Genomic DNA, 19301 nt, shown 5'->3' with positions numbered 1-19301 from the left:
AGTCCATATATCATGATTTTATGAATAATATTTTGTACAAAACCAGCCAAATTATAAACAAACAATAGTAATAATAGTCAGAATATTGATGGATTGCTGTCAAAAACCCATCAAAAAAGGCAAATCAATTTGATGTCAAAACCATGATGTTCATTTGACATTAAGATATTGATGCAATCTTTGTCAAAACAATCTTTGTAATGTCAAAACGACATTAAAGTTGTTTTTTCTTACATTAAAGTAATCAACTGACATAAAATCGTTTTGCAATTTTAAGGTAATTTTATAGCTCAAGATTTTTTTTTACATCAAGGTGCCCTCTGGAAAGTTTTATCAAAGTGGAGTCAGTAAGTTTAAGTAAAAATAATGGTAATAATTTAAGAAATAATTCGCAGCAATTACATGTATATGTACATTTATGTAAGGTTGTAGTTTTTTGCAATCACAAATTATTACATGACTTTTTTTTCTGCATTAACAGTATCAAACACAACCCAGGACCATTCTGAAATAGTACCGCTATACACATTTCTGAAGAGCACCAAATACATTGCAGTAGGTAAGTTTTTTTTGCAGTTTTAGTTTTTGCAAATCCGCGAGAGGCTGCTGTGTACACCTTTTCAGATGTCAAATTTTTCTCACGAGTGCCATATTTGCACCTGTTGTTCTCACGTTAATCCACAAGAGGCTGCTGTTAGCTGACTGACCCTCCTCCTTTCTTAAACTTAACTGACTGTGTTTTCAAAAGCACAGATTGACACGCCCACCCACTTCTCTAAAGTCAACCGCCAGTTTTAATAAACAATCCAGAAAAAGAAAAGCCATGCCCGATTTTTACCACGTTTTCAGATTTTATCACATTGTCACCCTGTTATTTACTTGTTTATTTTTGGACTTCCGGCTTCTGGAACCATTCTTCGCCAGACTTGAACCCTATTGTTATGGTCATCTCCTATCTGCATCTCTAGTCCGCCGACGTGCTGAGCTACTAGACTAACTGGTAACAGCGGAGGTCCATACGGAGGTAAGCGGTCAGCTGGTAAGTTTGAAAAGAAACAGCCTCATACTGTCGATCGTTTTAAACATGAAATGCAGCCAAATGTACTTCTGGCTACATAATTTACGATCTCCGGAAATCTATACAGGGCTACATTTCAAAATGAGCCTACGTTGATCAAATATGAGGTTTCTATGTAGGAAGCTATTTAGCACATGTTATTAGTCCATTAAAATAGCTTGGTAACTATAGGTAACTGCACTGCATAATACCATTGCACCGGCTGCAGCCATTGCATCCTCCAATCAAAATATTACAATGTGTTGCAAACATTACAATAGGCTGTCGATCCTGCCTGTTTAAATATGTAATTGCATACACCTGCGCACCCTCTTTGCACAGAAAAAATTACATCAAGCACCATGTATAAACCTATTGATTCATCTATAAAAGAGTCGACTCAGAGTGGTTCAAATGAATCGCCGCTGTAACAAGTCCTTAGCCATGTTGGCGTGACGTCGATACAGAACTCAAACCCCAACTGTTTGTTGTGCACACAAACCTGGGAAAATTTGATCCCCCGGCCCCGCCCACAAACACTGTTGAAAGAAAAAGAGGACGACAAACACTCTAGCAGATCCCGGTCGAATCATGTCACGAAGACGCTGTGCTCTGAAGTGTGAGGGAAATTTAGTGTTACTTTTTTTACCCAAAGATGAGGCTGTGAAGAGTCAATGGTTGATGTTTATTCTTGCAAAAATACCTCAGCATTATAGCCCCAGCCTTGTGCTGTGTTTCCGTCATTTTTCTGATGAGTGCTTCAGCAATCTATATTCTTACAACCGGGGATTTATCTGCTGTTTGTTAAAGGAAGGATCAGAAAAGACTATTGATGTATGGGACTTTGTCAAAGCTTGTCAGGAACTTTAAAGTGCACAGTTCCTGGATCAGTTTCTTCCTCCATTTGACAAGTGTAAGTAAGTGCGATTAAAATGGTTGCCTCCTTGCTTTCTCTAGCTTGCAAATTATGTATTTAATTGTGTTTTGTTTCTTGTAACCACTTGCACTGCATCTGGGTATCTCTTTATATTCATATATCGCGTCTAAAACCATGTTGAAAAAACGACGCATGCCGCTTTGTTTACAGATTTAAATGTGTTTGTGAGCTCATGCTCCACTGCCGTTTGGCATTGCTATGGCCACCGTCATCTGTTCCTACACACATGTGGTGATCAAGTTTCAAAATTTCTCTCTTTCCCACACTCCTCGTCAGACAGGGAGAGGGGGTGGGACTGGACTACTGATTTCCAAAGAGTGGAAATTCACTCAGAGACCGTCCCTGCCAAAAACCACCTCTTTTGAATTCCATGCAGTCACCATTATCCACCCCTTCCACATAAATGTGGTTGTCATCTACCACCCACCGGGTACATTAGGTCACTTCTTAGATGAACTGAATGTTCTTCTCTCATTTTTTTCATATTATGACACTCCCTTGTTGGTGCTAGGTGACTTCAACATTCACATTGAAAGACCTCAAGCTGCTGACTTCCAGACTCTGCTTGCCTCTTTTTACCTCAAAAGAGCACCTACTTCTGCTACTCACAAATCAGGTAATCAGCTAGACCTTATTTACACTCGACATTGCTTCGCTGATCAAACACTAGTAACTCCACTACAAACATCAGATCATTTACATCTGTCTCTCAACATCCACATTACTCCTGAGCTGCCACACACTCCAACTCTAGTTGCCTTTTGCAGAAACCTACGCTCTCTCTCACCCAATAGACTATGCACCGTTGTTTCAGACTCTCTTCCTCCATCTTGCAAATTCTCTGCACTTGATACGAACAGTGCCACTGATACACTTTGCTCCACACTAGCATCATGTCTAGACAGACTATGTCCTCTTCAATCTAGGCCAGCCCGGGCCAGTCCTCCTGCACCCTGGCTCTCTGATGTTCTCCGTGAGCATCGCTCAAAATTTCGGGCTGCAGAGAGAATTTGGCGAAAAACTAAAAATCCTGAACAGCTCATAACATGTCAAACTCTTCTGTCCTCTTTCTCGGCTGAGGTTACTTCTGCAAAGCAGACGTACTTTCGTCAGAAAGTCAACAGTGCCACCAATCCTCGCTTTTTAAAACATTTTCCTCCCTCCTCTATCCTCCTCCTCCACCTGCATCCTCCACACTCACTACTGATGACTTTGCTACATTCTTTTGCACCAAAACTGCAAAAATCAGTGCTCAATTTGCGGCACCTACAACAAACACGCAAGATACACCACCAACACCACACACACTCACCTCTTTTTCCCAGCTCTCTGAGGTGAGTCTGAGGTGTCCAATCTCGTGCTATCTAGCCATGCAACCACCTGTCCGCTTCATCCCATTCCCTCTCATCTCTTGCAAGCCATTTCTCCTGCAGTCATACCAACACTGAATCACATAATTAACACATCTCTTGACTCTGGTTTATTCCCTACTTCATTTAAGCAGGCTAGGATAACCCCACTGCTAAAGAAACCCAGCCTGGATCAAATGCTACTTAAAAACTACATACCGGTATCCCTGCTTCCATTCATGGCCAAGATTTTGGAGAAAGTAGTGTTCAATCAAGTCCTGGACTTTCTTACTCAAAACAAGCAATCTGGCTTTAAGAAAGGCCACTCAACTGAGACTGCCCTGCTCTCGGTCGTGGAGGATCTCAGACTGGCTAAAGCAGACTCTAAATCATCTGTCCTCATCTTGCTGGATTTATCAGCTGCTTTTGACACTGTAAACCACCAGATCCTGCTATCTACGCTTGATTCACTGGGCATTGCAGGCACTGTTATTCAATGGTTCAGATCTTACCTCTCTGACGGGTCATTCAGGGTGTCTTGGAGGGGAGAGGTGTTCAACCTACAGCATCTAAACACTGGGGTACCTCAGGGCTGTTCTTGGGCCACTTCTCTTCTCCATCTACACGACATCTTTAGGACCAGTCATCCAGAAACATGGATTTTCCTACCACTGCTATGCTGATGATACCCAGCTATACCTCTCTTTTCACCCTGATGATCCCTCGGTTCCAGCTCGCATCTCAGCCTGCCTGTCAGACATTTCACACTGGATGAAAGATCATCATCTTCAGCTTAACCTCGCGAAAACAAAATGCTTGAAGTTTCTGCCAACCCGACTCTACACCATAACTTTTCAATCCAGTTGGATGGGGCAACCATTACTGCATCCAAAATGGTAAAAAGCCTTGGAGTAATGATTGATGACCAACTAAACTTCTCTGACCACATTTCTAGAACTGCTCGATCTTGCAGATTCGCACTCTATAACATCAGAAAGGTCTGACCCTTCCTATCTGAACATACAGCTCAACTTATTGTTCAAGCTCTTGTTCTCTCCAAACTGGATTATTGCAACTCTCTACTAGCCGGGCTTCCAGCTAATTCTATTAAACCTCTTCAGCTGCTTCAGAACGCAGCAGCACGAGTGGTCTTTGATGAACCCAAAAGAGCACATGTCACTCCGCTACTCACCCGTTTGCACTGGCTGCCAGTTGCTGCTTGCATCAAATTCAAAGCTCTGATGTTTGCTTACAAAGCGACCTCTGGCTTTGCTCCTTCTTATCTGCTCTTACTTCTGCAGGTCTATGTGCCCTCCAGAAACTTGCGTTCTGTGAATGAACGTCGCCTCGTGGTTCCATCCCTATGAAGAAGTCACTTTCCCGAACTCTCGCATTCAATCTGCCCAGTTGGTGGAATGAACTCCCTAACTACATTAGAACAGCAGAGTCACTTGCTGTCTTCAAGAAACGACTAAAAACTCAACTATTTAGTCTCCACTTTCCTTCCTAATCTGTAACTGCCTGGCTATACCACTAACTGTACTCTCTCAAAAAAAAAATTCTAATGCTTTGCTTCTTAGACTTTACACACCTGAAACTTGTCTATAGCACTTGTTCACTGCTGCTCTTAAGTTGTGTAAATTGCTTCCTTGTCCTCATTTGTAAGTCTCTTTGGATAAAAGCGTCTGCTAAATGACTAAATGTAAATGTAAAATAGTTCAGCTTTTTCCACTGTGTGGAATAATACTGAATGTGTGTCACTGTTATTACTTTTGGTTAAGAATAGAGCAATATGCTGGTGTTAAACTGCACTGCTTTAATGCACTCCTGCATTGGGCTCACACATACACTCTGTACTCTGACTACTTGTTGATAAGCCGTGGTGGGCATTTCTCTCTGTCTCACACTGAACGCAGTCGGCCAATCACAACAGACTTGGGTCATCGGACCAATCAGAACAAATTAGCATTACGCTAAGGATGGGTTTGTGAACAAATAAAACGCTAAACAAATTTTGTGGGAGTCATTGGGATAATTAGGTAAAAATAAATGCATATTATTGGGCAATGAGTGTTTTTTTGACTTTAATGCATATCAGAATGTTGTTGGAGACCCCAAAACCAAAATATGACCCTTTTTAATGCATAATAGGGGCTATTTGATCGCATCCAAAATAAAATAATGCTCTGTCAACCCTGCTCTGAAAGGGTTAAACCGCATTCTCTACTCGAGCACAAACACATATGGACAGTGTTATTGGCAGTGCCTTTCCTTGCTCTCAAGTTAGAGACTGCTACGGTGCATTTAGATGTTCATAGCACCAAAACTGCAAGGGAATTTTCCAGTCAGGATTACTGTGCATGACCAAGACTCAGGTCAGACGTGGACTTCAAGAGCTACATCATTCGTCATACATTGCGAGCTACTGGGCAAACCGGTAACAGGGGAAAAGCTGACCACATTGAGGTAAGTGGTCAGCCGGTAGCACAAAAAGAAACAGAAGCTGTCAACGGTGTCATACCACCTCATAGTGTTTGTTTTAAAAATGAAATGCAGCCATACGTAGCTTTGGCTACATAATTCCAGCTCTCCAGAAATGTATACGGGGGAAGGTTTTCACAATGAGCCTGTGTTGGCAACATTTCAAAGAAAGTATCACTTGAAATCAAGTTTGCTATGAGTACATCATATTAGTAATCATGGCTATTAATCAATTTTTTGTTTGGCCTCCATAACCATGATTAAAAAATAACAATCGAGACAAAATAGTTATTGCTTAAAGGGCACCAATTTTACCCCTTTTTAAAGATTTAATATTAATATTATGGTTCTTCTTAGTTTGCCAGTTTAGGTTCAGTTCGAAACACAATTCAGATTGTTTTATTATAATGTGTTAAAAAAAGTCATTTTGGGGGCGTGTACATAGGTCGCTGTTTTAGGGGTGTGTTGTTTTACATGAAAATTAGTTTCGACTTCCTGCCCAACTTAACAACGGGACAGGGCCAAGAGCTCCCGCTTTGTGGATGGCAACAGACAAGAGAAGCAACATGAGTGAGAGGACCAGCATTCAGCCGTACATGTACGACATGGACACAAACAAAACAGAGACTACTGTTGAGGAGTGGTAGTTACAAAGTCATTTGTGTATTTGTATAGTTTTACAGCCAACTGTGTGCTAGTTTAAAGTTCTGATCTTGTACATCGAGACTAATAACCACGCACACTGAATTAACTTTGACTGAGGCTATAGCTAAAGGGCGTCACACACCGAATGTGCTGCTTAGAGCCGCGAGACGGCACACCAGACGCGCACATTCGCATGTTATTTAAAATAAAACTATTCAGATGGCGCTCAGAAAATATGAACAGTGTCCTGAGTCGTGGCTGGGCGCCGCGGACAGTGCTCTGATAGAAACCTATGTTTAAAATTTTAAAATGCATGGCGCGTTGCCGAGCGGTGCTTCTGGTGTGTGACCTGTTTAAGGCAAGTTCATTATTTCCGATGGAGAGACGAGCATGTGAGGCAACGTGCTCGGACTTTCCAGCTGCACCTAGTTGAGATGACAAGGAGCTTCTATGACCGCGGGAAAATGCAAACGGCTGAAGTTTAAGGAAGACGCTATGAAAAGTACACATGTTTGCAAACCCACCTAAAGTTACAAACAATGGTGTTGATGAGAGTGATCATGTGGTGAATGTTGATCTTGTGTCCACCGTTTTTATGTTGTTAAATAAAAAAAGGACTGGGTGTGTTTATATCACCCTAATTTGACAGTCTATACACTATACCTACACATATGTCTGTCCAAACAGCTTGAAAAGTAGATTTTTCACCATATGTGCCCTTTCAATTAGGTCCCCAACAATATCAAATTAAATCTACACCCTTGATCAATGCACTAATGGTCGGGTCATCAGTCTTTGTGAACTTATTTGAAGATTCTGTAAATATAAAATGTTGATGTTCTGTTACCTGCTCACTGTCATATTGACTGTATGGAAGTAGAAGTGAACTACATTATATGGACTATAAGTTATGGACTATAAATTAAAATGCTATTCAATTACATTTATTTTTCTTTTCATCTTATACTGGTTGTACAAATAGTACAGTATTCTTGCTGTGCAGAATTGTCTTAAGAATTATTTAAGCAAAAACAGAAAAGGTTTCCATTTATTGATTTCTGCAAGCACTGTGTAGGTGGAACAACTCTTTGGAGTTGCATTTTACCATCTACTTCTCATAAAACAGCGAGAATTCAGTCACTGCCCTTGGCATGACTTCTAGGATGTTCAAATGTCAGAGAGCCTTGTTCCACTGCAGATCTTTTGAAGTTCATTTGAGCATTTAAAAGTAATATTAATAAATAAAAATGAATAACAAAATAAACAAACACACACAGCCCACACCGAAAGAGTCTTGACCTTAGAAAGCTTGTTAGCCCTTTCTCTGATCTTTCTTCTCATTCAATAACATTTTGTTTTCTTTTTCAGAGAACGGCTTTTAAGATTTTCTCACTGTGTACTCCTGTTCTGGAAAACAGCCATTTAATCCTGGCTGAATTAACACATGAATCAATTCAGCATGCATCTGAATTACTTGGGATGCACAACAAGCAATGCATTGCCCCAGACATGCGAAGGACAGTGTGTGCTCCTTCAGAATACTGTCGTCGCTTGAATATGAATTGATGGCAGAAGAGCTACCATGTCCTTGTTTGTCTGTCTGTTTGTAACCTCGTCCCAATATCAAAGAGGAGCACAACATGGTAAAGCCTAAAGTACAAAGGGAAAACAGTTATAGCCAGGCATCAGAGGAGCACAGTAACACTCAATGGTGCTTGCACTAAGCCCCGCCCCTGGCTCCTCCCCTCTGCCTTCCTTTGGATTAATTATGCAGCTCACTGCAGCATTTTCAGTGTTGCCTGCAGTTTGTCTTGCCACAACTCCCCGTTCCTCTCTCTCCCTCCTCTTTCTTTCTCTATCTCTTCTCTATTCTTACCGCCTCTATTCTTGGAGGTCTAAATTTGATTAAATTCTTCCCCCTTCTCTCTCTCTCTCCCTCCTTTAAATCTCCGCTTCTCTTACAGCAACATAACATGAAATAAGGGTGCAATTCAAGCTTGTCTCTGCTGCTGCACACACATTCAGCTTCAAGCGCTGACACGCGGACAGCATCATGCAGGGAAGCGACTGCACGCTTACCGGCTAATGCCTGGACGAGAGAGCATTTAACCCTTGTGGGCTCAGACTGCGCTGTGTCGTTTTGGCCAATTAAAGCAGCTGTTCATCTATAAATCTGACTGTAAATAATGCAAAGTGTTGTTTTCAGTAGGGTTGGTTATATGTTTTAGCTCTGCTTTTGGTTTGCCTCTTCACATGACTTTAACAGAATGTAGATTACAGGATGATGGGCATTGATGTACAGTAAATCAGAGAAGTGACTGGGCTTAATACTGCTTCAACTCAGTTGCACTTATGAGTTGAAGTTGTGAAAAACAAGTTCATAAATTCAAGGTTTTGCCTGATATTTCGGCTTGGTGTAAATTTATTACACTTCATTTCATTTATGTTGTTCTTATGGGGCATCAACGGTGGCTCAGTGGTTTAATTGAAGGTGAATTGAATAAGATAAATTGGCCATAGTGTGTAAGTGTGGGTTTGAATGAGTGCATAGGTGTTTCCCAGTACTGGCTTGCAGCTGGAAAGGCATCCGCTGCGTAAAACATATGCTGGATAAGTTGGTGGTTCATTCTGCTGTGGTGACCCCAAATAAATAAAGCTAAGCTGAAGGAAATGGCATAATTGAATGTTGTACTTATCCCTGTTTTTTATGTTCTGTTATGCTGTAATGTGTTTCTCTCTCACTTGGTCTCTGTCCTTCTCTCTCTCAAAGTAACAAGCTGAATAGAAATATTGCAATTTGATTTGTTGACTTTAAATAATTTACAGGTCTAGGGTGAACCTAGTTTCTGCCTCAGACATCACGATTACAGCCTGTTGGCCGAACGTCTGATGCGTATGGCAGAATACAAAATAAAAACTGCAAGAGTAGGCTACGGTATATCTGATCAGCTGAATTCTATGGGATTTCTGGGAGATGTGTTATGTTCTGTAACAGTCCGCTTGGAAACACAACATTTTGGAAGAAGAGATTTGTGATTACAATTGTTTCAAGTCTTTTCAAGATAAAAAGAAAAAATATCCAAAATACAAATGTGGTGTGTTTTTATTAAGTTGTTAGAGTGGCTGACTGTAGTATCCGCTAGTTAAGTTGTGACGTATTGGTGACGTATGGAATACTGTTTCTGGGTCCAAGCCGCTACTTATTTGAATTGGGAAAATATTAGTTTATGGCCACTTTTTAGTCATATCACACATTAAAGTGAATTTTAGATAAAATCATGGTGTACACAACAGTCTCTGGACTTCATCACAAATAATAAAATTTCAACAATTTATAAAAAAATTAATCACTTCCTGGCAATTGGATATTAGGCATGAATATATATATATATATATATATATATATATATATATATATATATATATATATATATATATATATATATATATATATATATATATTGCAAAAGTATTGTATCGCTTTATAAACGTTTATTATTACCATTTGTTAAGTCTCCCTATATAGTTTGATAGAGCACTTGGACCCGGAAACAGCTGATCACGAGGGTGTAACATTTGATAAATCAACACAATCTCACTGCAATTCGTAACTTTTTTTTAGTGGCTAATTCGTACGAATTCGTACAATTTAGTACGATTTGCTCATCCTCCAATGACGGTTTGGTTTAGGGGCGGGGTTAGGTGCCACGCCTCCTTTTTAAAATCGTACTATTTCGTACGACTGATATAGCCACTAAACTGTCAAAACGTAAAATACTTACGTTTTCTCGTGAGATCAGGCTGGATAAAAAATTATTTTATAAATGTGTTTCCATCTCCCATTTTTCTTTTTTCGCAGTCCAAATCCATCTCAAGCAAGTCTAAAAATTGTTTTTCTTTTTCAAAATAAGGGAATTTTTATTTTTAAATTTGTTTTTCATAAAGTACTTTGAAAGCCAGCTGATGGAAACCCAGCTGTAGACTTTTTAAAGGACATCAAAGAGATTCTGTGGACTGTTGTAGAGACTATTGTAGAATATTGACTTTGCATTTTGGCACCCCTAACCATGATACTGAACAAAAAGAACTGTGATTCACTGTTATACATCAGGAAACGGATCAAACTCATTTTAGGAGAGTCAAACTCATTCAACTTGCTTTAAATACAAATGATTTGTTCAAAATGATTAATTTAAAAACTATGCAAAGTGACTCTTTAAAAATAGATCACTGAATCATCAACTCCAATGATTTGGTTAAAAAAATAAATAAATAAAATAAAATAATAATAATAATAATAATAATAATAATAATAATAATAATAAATAATTACTCAGGAAACACTGAGGCAGTGTTAGTCTAAATAAGTTAATTTTGAAATCTGGTTTAGTTTGAAAAATTTTTTAATGATGAAACAAATAAAAAACAGAGAACATTGTGTTTAAAATGTTAGTCACCTTGTCAGTTATTGTGCTGTTGTATAAAATCAATTTGCAACTAATTAATTAAACAACAACTAATTAAAAAAAAACAAAAAAACACATGCAAGGCATTCTTTGAATTCATGGCTTGAATTATATAGTCAATCATTCTAAAGAAATTCTTTTAGGCTTCATTTAGCTGTGAATGTTTGTGAATAGTCAAAAGACGATTATAAATGTTTTTATAATAATGGTTTATATATTATTTCATACCTTTGTTTGAATCATCTCTGGAGCCAGATTGGAAGCCTTTGTTGGCCACGTGTTGGACTTTACATGTTGGTCAGCCACTGGCTCGGAATAAATGAAAGCTAATGTGAAGTATGTACTTTCTGCTACAATTCTGAAGGTTTGACTATGCAAGGCTAGAGTGAAACGAAGATTAGCAGCATTATTTTTTCCTACCCTTTTGGTTGCAACATGACAGCACTAATCCATAGGTTCCGGCGGACTAAATCTGCCATGCACACTTCTGCTGTTGTGTAAAGTAAGTATCAAAGATGGTACAGCCAGAAGATGCTCATGATGTGTGCATGTAAAAATGTTCCAGATGTATAAATCGGTACAGGACCAAATACCAAGCAATGGGTGAGATTTCAATAATGTCCAAGTAATCCCACACTGTTAAAAAATACTGGTTATCTTAAATTTTTGAAGCTGAATCAAATTAAACTTTTGTTTTGAATTTATATTATATCAAACTGACTTAAAACAGCTTACATAAGCTATAAAATGAAGTTACAACATGATTAACTTAGTTTAGTAAGTTACAATGAACTAAAAACATAGGTTGTCATGACATTTCAGGTCAAAATTATTAGTCCCTTTAAGCTATTTTTTTTTTTTTGATAGTCTACAGAACAAACCATCATTATACAATAACTTGCCTAATTACCCCAATGTGCCTAGTTAACCTAATTAACCTAGTTAAGCCTTTAAATGTCACTTCAAGCTGTATAGAAGTGTCTTGAAAAATATCTAGTAAAATATTATTTACTATTATTTATTATAACTATTAAGTTAGAAATGTGTTGAAAAAATCTTCTCTCCGTTAAACAGAAATTGGGGATAAAAAAATAAACAGGGGGCTAATAATGACTTTACCTGTATATATATTTCACCATGGGTGAGTATCAAAACCATGAACTTTGCATTGCTACAATATGCCATCAAACATGAACGATTAAAAATAAATCAGCATAATTAAAAAAAATAGCTGATGGACATTTAAAGACAAACCTTGGAGCTTTGGCATTGGGATGTCACGCCATTCTGTCAGACCCGTCCTGACACACACAGATTGAGTGATGCGCTCAGGGGACAGAAATAGTATTTCTGATGTAACACACAGATATGGTCACACATGTTTTGAATATCACATAGAATATAAGACAAATATAAACACAAGTATATAAGAGTAATGTTTTCTAGTGCGCATGCTGCACTGTCAATGGGGGCTGGGCGCTGCAACATACCGCAGTGCTGGAAGCTTTCAGCACACCCACTCCATCATCTCCTCTCTCTCTCTCATACTCACCCACAGTGCCCCGCTGTCTTTTATGTTCCTGTACTATTCTTTCTATCTCCAACACATGCTCCTCCCTCTTTCTTCTGTCCTACATTATAGTCTCACACTTTCCTCTCCTATCCAGTAGGCTGCTTACACAACACCACTTTCCCATGCTCATATACGCGCACTGGGAGCAGAAAATGCACACACACTACAACACATAGGCCCACACACTAGGAATCCACACAGTACACCTTCACGTTCTCGAGATTAATAAGCATGTCAACAAGCCCAGCAGGAAGACCGCTTGTACTTGTTCTGTAATGAATCTATTGGCCATTGCAGTGGGATTAGTTGGGGCAGATTTACTTGAACATTTTAATTAAAATCTGTAATGAATTGAATCTTCTTGTGTTTTTTTTAACTCCCATTGCTTCATTGGCATTAAGAATCTGATGTGATCGAACAGTTCAGTTTTATTTTTGTTTTAGTATTGATGTTGTTCTTATTGGAACAGGAACTTGGGGCAGGACTTTTTAAAGGACATGCCAATACCATGTTAGATGAAAAATGTGCGGGTCATTTCTTCCATGCTGAACTTAATGAGGATACAGGATATGGAGTGCATTGATTAAATATGTTAAACAGTTCTTTATTATCTATATTAGGTATGTGGTTAGGTAAGTTCAACAATTCTTCAGAAATGCTCATTTATAACCCCAGTAATATCCCCTAGAACATAGGTCTCAGACTCAATTCCTGGAGAGCCACAGCTCTGCACAGTTTTGCTCTAGCCCTAATCAGACACAGTAGATCCAACTAATCAAGGTGTTCAAGGCTGAACACCTTGATTAGTTAAATCAGCTGTGTTAGAATAGGGCACAAAGAACAACTGCCATATAATCAAGTATGCTGACGACACAGTTTTTTTATCCTTGTTAACAAATACAGATTGTTATGACAGCGATAATCATAAAGCGTTTTTTAAGTGGTGCAAAGAAGCTGAACTACAACTGAATATCACAAAAACAAAAGAGATGGTGATTGATTTTAGAAAAAATGCCTTAGAAGTGAAACCAGTGTATTTTAACGGAAAACAAGTTGAAAGGGTACAGGAATATAAGTATCTTGGTACAATATTTGATACCACATTAAAGTTCCAGCAGAATTCAGAAGCTGTTGCTAAGAAAGTGCACCAGAGAATGTATGTTCTTAGAAAACTGAACTCTTTCTGTGTAGAAAAACGCATACTGAGAACTTTTTATACCACTTATATCGAGAGTTTATTAAGCTTTTCCTTTTTATGCTGGTTCTCTTCACTTTCCGTTAGAGAGTAAAATCGACTGCAAAATTTAGTCAAGACTTGCTCCAAGATTATTGGTCTACCTCTGAGGAGTCTAGCAGAGTTACATGAACAGCAAGTATTAAGGAAAACTCAAAGTGTGATAAGAGATGACTCCCATCCTCTGAAGCCTTTTTTTGTTCTGTTGCCCTCTGGAAGAAGGTTAAGAAGCATTAAGTGCTCTTCCAACAGATATAAATTTACATTTGTTCCAGAGGCAGTAAGGCTTTACAACATTACATTTTAGCAAGTTTTAAATTTACATTTCTAATACATGTGTTTTTCCAAGGTTTTTTTTTTTTTTTTTTTACTATTTATGAAATTATACATGAAGCATGCTGGATTGTTATTGTTTTTGTTTTGTTTTTTAACACTGTTTGTAAGCGATTTGTCTGTGTTTGTTGAATCATGAAAAGCTATTACCCTAATCTAATTGCCCCTGGTGGGATTAATAAAGTTGTTAAACTTAAACTTATTCAGCTATGTCTAACTATATCCAGATTTCCATTCTATAACACCTTTAAAGGATCTTGAAACCCCAGAAGTTCTCACCACAATTTATAAAAGTGCTGTAAAAGTAGGCATGGTAAAAATGTAAGGAGGACAGCAGAGACTTTGCTGGTGCCAGACTCCGTATTTAAGAAACTTTTGGACTACTGGTATTTTTACCCACAATCATTTGTTGTATTTATTTATTTATTTATTTATTTATTTATTTATTTATTTATTTATTTATTTATTTATTTGTTTGTTTGTTTATTTGTTTATTTATTTTGTTTGTTCTTCTATCTATCTATCTATCTATCTATCTATCTATCTATCTATCTATCTATCTATCTATCTATCTATCTATCTATCTATCTATCTATCTATCTATCTATCTATCTATCTATCTATCTATCAGGACAGAAGCCAGTTACCAGACCTGTCAATTTGATAGAAAGACAACATTACCATTCCTTAAAATGGATGTTGCTGATGTTTTTTTTCAGTATGTTGATGCACTTCTAACTGAAATGGGATATTGACTTGAGGACAAATACACTAGCTAGCTAAATAAACCTTGTAAATTTAGATTTCAAGCTAACTTTAATTTAAATTACAACTCCTTGCAACCAAGTACAGCAAAAGAGCATCTTTGAACAGACAACACATCAAACCTTGAAGCAGATGAGCTACAGCAGCAGCAGAAGAAGAGCAAGAGACACACCTGAAGATTAGAAAAATGATTCTTGAATTCTGCTGCAGAATTTGTATGGTAGGGTCATAATTGAAAGTAAATAACAGGAAACAATAGATTCACCCTGCCTTGTATTAATGATTCAGGCTGCTGGTGGTGCAGTTATTGATGCAATATTTTCCTGGCACTTTGGGCCTCTTAGCACCAATTGAGCATTGTTTAAATACCACAGTCTGACTGAATGTTGCTTTTGACCATGTCTGTTCCTTAATGACCACAGTGTGTTTCTCATGTGATGGCTACAACCATCAGGATACTGCACCATGTCGGAGAACTCAAAATAATTTTTTAAACATGATTAGTTATAATATGTCATCATTTACCTTTGCAGTTGCCTATACAGTATCTAAACCCAACAAAGCACCTTTGGAATGTGGTGTAAGCCATACATTTAAGGCTTTTTTTGCTATGTTTATATAAGTTGGCTTTATTGGTTATATAAAACTTATTTTAAAAGTTCCAAAAGTCTATTCGGTGTTCGGCAAATCAACCATCTCTCTGCCACTACTGTAAATAGAACAGGTGCTTGTTGTAATTTATTTTTTAATTTTTTTCCACCATTTATTTGTTGTATGAGAACAGAGCTAAAATTTGTTTGTTTATTTTTTTGAATATGTTTTAATGGGAAACTTTTTGTGATACCCTTTTGGCCAGGAATTATTATCTCAGGGGAGAACTTGTATCTCAGTGGAACTATCCTGGTAAACGAAAATAAAATTAAATAAAATATCAAGGAGCTGTAAATGTGTCAATGACAAAGGATATAAGATAAGAATATATGCAACCGAGAAAAAGCTAAATAAACATTACGATGCACGAATGTCTTTCGCTCTCTGTCCTTGACAGTTTGAAGTGTTTGTCATATAAATCCACATATTATGTTCTGAATAATTAAAGAAAGCATTGTCCTAGGATAAGGCACCACAGACCTCTCTAACAGACATCTCTGAGAACTAAAATTGCGCACAAAAAAAGATTATATATTATATAAAATTTACTCATCCTGCACTTGTTTCAAACCCTTTGGTTTCTTTCTGCATGTTTAACACAAATATTTACTAATATTCTTCAAAATATCTTGTTCTGTTGTTCAACAGAAGAAAGAAATGCAAACATCAGAGAACAACTGAATGTTTCATTAGCTTTTAAGAGGGAGGGGTCTTTTTATCCTAAACATATTTTATTTGACAAACTACTAAGAGATACTATAATTTTGTAAACGTTTTGGAGGAAACTGACCTGTAGACAATCAAGGACTATCAGAAAAGTTTGCTTGGGGTGAAATTTCTAAAATTGCATGTTTTCAGTAACATTTGTTTACTTTTGTTGCTGTATGTATCACAAATTTCAGAAATTTAAGGTTCTGATAAGTGTGAAAAAACTGATAATCATATCTGAACTTGTATGTACAGTAGGCTATTTGTATGTTTTTACAGTTTTGCCAATTTGCCTAGGCTGAATACACATACAGTAGATGTAATCAAAGCTAATGCACGTGGAATAAATGCAAGAAAAAAAAAAAAAACTCACAGAGTACTACTATTTTGAGCTGATGGTGCTTGCTAATTGGCCATTTTTTTTTTTCATGCTAAGATATACAATAGGGCATTGTGCCCTCTGCTGGCTCTATAAAGCATGTACGCTAGTTCAAATGGCTGATGGTTTTGCAAAACATTCCTATTTCATTTTGAAAAAAAAAAATAAATAAATAAAAACTTGATTACAAAATAAAATAACTTTTAATGTCAACAACTTTTGTATTACTTTGAATTTACATAGTTCTATGAAACTATAGGTTTACATCTTGCAATTCAAAATTAATTAAAAAAGTAAGATTTCTTTCCATTTTCCGTTTTAACATCACCAAGATTATTTGAACAATTCTATCGGGCGAAATGCACTGAAGTCTGTCATGAAAGTAAGCATTCAAGGTTTTACTATACCTCTGATTAATCACAAAAGTCATTGTCCTATTTGCCTTCAGAAATATACTGTAATAGTCCAAACCCAACAGTCCAACTGACCCAACAAAAAATCTGATTTTCTAATACATCTTAAAAAAAATGGGTTATTAAGCATTTAGTAAAATGACAGAATAAACAATGACAAGGACTGACAAGTAAGTACAGAAACCCTGGATATTCATGCATCATATTTTAAAATGGCCACTTACCATACGTGCCGAATGTCCCGGAAAGGAACTTGATGGGATGTCAAGCCAAAAGGACTTGAAACACTGAAATTGTCTCGCTTGGGTTTTCTTTAAAGAATAAATGTTGGCTTGGGAAGCCTGGCGTCATTCACTCTAAACCGGCCCACACCTCGAGGATCAGTGGGTGTAGAAGCAGAGAGTAACATACATGCAGGATCTTTCCTCTACTCACTCAGCCCTTCAATATTTTACTGCTGTACTTCCCAGCAGTGTCTCCTGATTGGCTGAGCCACTGCACAGTAATGCATGCTCTCGCCTTTAATTGGGTGGAGACAATTTATGAGGCCTGTCTAGTCTTATTCCTGTTGGTTCTTGATCATTCTGCCTTTCTCTCTTTCACACACTGAGGATAGCTGAGCTCTACAATATCACATGAAGGGGATGAATGGAGTAAGGTACAATATTAAGAAACCAAAAACATTTTTTTTATGGAATTATAGATGCTTTCATACAAAATAGGAAAAGTAAAAGCAATAACACAGGAACCAATAACATTAGCACTTGGATTAGGTTGAATCCTGTTTTGCTTTTATAATTGCTTTAATTCTGCTGTAATTGTTTTTCGGAGATTTGGTACATGATATCATTCAGTTTTCTGTTTCACATCCATGATGTGAATCTCCTGTCCAGCACACCCCAAAGCTGCTCGACTGAATTAAGTTCAGGAGACTGTGGAGGACATTTTAGTTTAGTGATCAACCAGTTTTAAGATTAATTGAGGTTTGCAGGGACAGACTGGGACACAATTTCAGGCTGAAAAATCTACACCTACCCAGCCAAAGAGTTTGGCAAATGGATCAATATATAAAGAGTGTGGCTCTTCACAGTATGTCAACCATTTTATACTGTTTATTTCAAGGCAGGCTGGGGTAATTAAAGGCTTTCATTTTAACGCTATCCCCGCTTTTCTTTTCCATCTCCTCAATTTCCATTATATTTTTGCCTCTCTCTTATACATTTAATACTCATCAGGGACAAAGCAGAAGTAAAGTACATGAATAAATGTTTGTTTTAGAAAAAAAAAGTAAAATGTTTAACCGCTTTGGTGGATAACATTAATCGAACCACAATGTTGCCAGTCAAGACTAACAGGTTTAGATTAATGATTTTAATTCATTTTTTAAACTATCATTCATTTAATTTGGATGTTGAACTCAGTAATTATTAATTTAGGTGTTAGTGTCAATAATAGAAAATAAATAATAATAATAATAATAATAATAATAATAATAATAATAATAAAACGTTTGTCTGGTAGCAGCCAAATCAATCTCTAGGCCAAAGGGAATCCTCCTAGTGCTCCCGATGGCCAGTCTGCCCCTGGAGCTTTGTGACATAGTTTAGTTTAGCTAAACAGAAAAAAGGCTGATCATGTACTGTACATGAAGAGAAATAATAAGAGCAATGTAAAAAAAATATATATTTGAATGATCAATATAACATGGAATGACAATTTAAAACAAATACCAAAACATTAGCACTTGTTAAAAGATAAGGAAAAAAAGATATATTTGAAAACAGGGACCATTCTAACTTGAATGCCATCTGAGGACAAAAAGACTTTAGTGACTAGTTCATTTTAATTTGTACATCATATTAATTTGTCTCATTCATTCATTTCAGTATAAAGTGTCTTACATGACTTATCAGACAAAAAATGCTTTATTTTGGAGAATAAACAAAGCTGAAAGAAACTCAAGGCAACAACAGAGGATATATGTTTGTCTAATGTTAAGTGACTTTCAATAAGGACACCAAGGTTGTGTACTTAATGGTCAAGGTTGTACCATTGGCGAATTATCTAGGAATCACAGCATGTGGTCATAAAGCAGGGGAGCTTAAATTTAGGCCACGTCCGAAATCACCTACTACTCGAGTAGCTACTTCATTTGAATCTGAATTCACCACAAGGCCGTTAGAAAAGTACGTTCTATTTAGTATAAATATAAGAAGTATGACCGAAACTCATGATCATGTGACCTACCCGCATCAGTTGCATTACTTCACTCCCATTCCAATTCATTCATGGGATACTGTAGCATCCATC

The 19301-nt window shown here is 37.2% G+C and overlaps 1 protein-coding gene across 1 annotated transcript in view; it reads right to left on the bottom strand.

Annotated features, from left to right (window-relative positions):
* Window positions 1-17370, bottom strand: part of syt2a (synaptotagmin IIa) — a 194854-nt gene extending 177484 nt beyond the window's left edge. The window contains exon 1 of the mRNA XM_056449976.1: window positions 17216-17370. The gene's annotated coding sequence lies outside the window, so the exon portion shown is untranslated. The remainder of the gene's footprint in view (window positions 1-17215) is intronic.
* Window positions 17371-19301: the final 1931 nt, after the last annotated feature.

The sequence above is a fragment of the Danio aesculapii genome, chromosome 23 (genome assembly GCF_903798145.1).
Source record: "Danio aesculapii chromosome 23, fDanAes4.1, whole genome shotgun sequence".
Taxonomy (NCBI): domain Eukaryota; kingdom Metazoa; phylum Chordata; class Actinopteri; order Cypriniformes; family Danionidae; genus Danio; species Danio aesculapii.
This window is presented reverse-complemented; position numbering and strand designations above follow the sequence as displayed.